This window comes from Parus major, chromosome 23 (assembly GCF_001522545.3).
Source record: "Parus major isolate Abel chromosome 23, Parus_major1.1, whole genome shotgun sequence".
In the NCBI taxonomy this organism is placed as follows: Eukaryota; Metazoa; Chordata; class Aves; order Passeriformes; family Paridae; genus Parus; species Parus major.
The window spans coordinates 2,112,314-2,114,697 of record NC_031791.1 but is presented as its reverse complement, the minus strand read 5'-3'; positions in this window follow the sequence as shown (position 1 = coordinate 2,114,697).

Genomic DNA, 2,384 nt, shown 5'->3' with positions numbered 1-2,384 from the left:
GGAGGAGGAGGAGGAGGAGGAGGAGGAGGAGGAATCCCTCTTCTTTCCCACGCTCACTCCTCCCCGCATTTCCCAGCTCACCTTTCCTGGCACGTTTGATCCCGGAGAATCCTTGGACCGAAGCGATTCCCTCCTCCCACCTCCCTCCCGGCTTTTCTTAGTTTAAACACACGGACGCATGAAAAATAAATGTTGCTCAGGAAAGACAGCGGCAGAGGGCTGGGAAGCAATTAGCATCCAAAGAGGCGTAATTAGTGCTCAGAATGCGAGCGGCAGAGAAGAAATAAAGCAGCGTTCGGATGCAATCAGGGTCGTGCCTGAATTACAAACCGGTAACTGAATTGCTAATTAAGCACAGGGTGTGAATCACGGCTTATTAAGGGCTCAGCGCGGGCTCTGCCAGCCGGGACCGCCAGGGGACAACCATGGGACCGTGATGGGACCACGATGGGACCACGATGGGACAGGGGACCATGATGGGACTGTGATGGGACATGGGACAATGATGGGACAAGGGACAGCAATGGGACAGGGGACAGTGATGGGACCTCGATGGGACAAGGGACAACCATGGGACAAGGGACAATGATGGGACCACAATGGGACAAGGATGGGACAATGATGGGACCACAATGGGACAAGGGATGATGATGGGACCGTGATGGGACAATGATGGGACCGTGATGGGACAAGGGACAATGATGGGACCACGATGGGACAAGGGATGATGATGGGACCGCAATGGGACAAGGGACAACCATGGGGCAGGGGACAAGGATGGGACAGGGGACAAGGGACTGTGATGGGACCGTGATGGNCCAGAACTCCAAAACGTGGAAATCATGGAATGTTCTGGAGCACCTCCCTCACACTCAGCCCCCTCCCGATTGTTTCCCTTCGTCTTTTCCTGTTTGTGAATCGCTCCCTCCTCCTTTCCAAGCGCCGCTCCCGGTTCCCCTCTCCTGCTCCGTCATTAACTTTTAACACGGAGCGGGAGAGATCCAGGAATTTGTTTTCCTGATGGATTTTTAATTGGCCGGCGCCTGCCGGGGTGGCGGGGCCGTTCCGCAGGAATCCGATGCAAATGGGATTTTCGCATTCCTCGCCTCCCAAAAATGCCAAATGTTTGGAATAAATAAACGCGATGGCGTCAATGGAGAGCAGCGGGAGGCTCCAGGTGCGCTCGCGGCTCTTCCAGAGCCCAAACACGGCGGGATGAGCCCGAGCTCGCTCCTGGAAAAGCTGGGAATGAGGGGATTTTGTCGGTTTAATAACGCTTTGCATTAATGGCCCGCAATGCAGGCGCTAATTAATGGATGCTGTTCCCATCTCCCACCCCCATCCCGGGATTTAACCCTCTCCAGGCCGTGCCCGGCCTCTCCCGGAGCTCCCAAATCCTGGGATTTGGTTGGTGCCACCTTCTGCATCCCCAAACCCCCGTGCCCGGCGCGTCCTCCCCGCAGGGATGCCCAGGGCTGGATGATTGACAGCTGTCACTCAAAGCCGTCTCTGGCCGCATCTTCCCGCCAGATAAATATTCATGGAATATTTTCCCGGTGCTGCGGGACCCTCCTGTGGATTCTCGCCGTTAATTATTCATGGAACACCAGGAAAAATGCAAATTCCAGCGGGTTTGGGCTCCTCCAGGCCTGGCATGGGCTGCCCTGATCCTCCCGTGCCGTGCCAGGTGCAGAAAGTGCTGGAAAAGGCAGGAAAACATGGAATTCTCCCTTCATCTTCCCACCTTTCCGGCGTGCTGGGGGCGGCCAGGGACACCGGGACACCCCTGGTGCGACCCCGGGCAGTCACTGCCACCATCCTGAATGTCCACAAGCCTCGGGCTCCCTGGAATATCCCTGGATTATCCCTGGAATATCCCTGGAATATCCCAGAGCACCGGCTGGCCCTGCCCCGTGTCCCCGTGCCCTGCTCTGGGTGGGGAAACTGAGGCACGGCGTGGGACAGCAGGGGACAGGCAGGTGACACTGCTCACTGAGCTAATTAAACCGCTCTTAATGATCAAGCCGAGCCTGGCTGTGCCCCGGGACACCCCCGGGGCTGCAGGGGCCGGGATTTTCCCAGCTGGGAAAAAGCAGGAAAGGCTTTTCCAGGGGCTCGGGAGGGACGATCCCAATGGGAGTCCCGGGAAGGTCACCCGAGGGTCACAGACCCCTCCCTGGGCATCTCCTGCCTGCCCCAGCCTCAGCTCCAGGGGCTTCATCCCAAATTCAGCCCCAAAATTTGAATCCCCCCGGGAATTTGTTCCTAATCCAGCCCCAAAATTTGAATCCCCCCGGGAATTTGGTCCTAATCCAACATCAAACCTGAGTCTCCAGGGCTTCATCCCAAATCCAGCCCCAAAATTTGAATCCCCCCGGGAATTT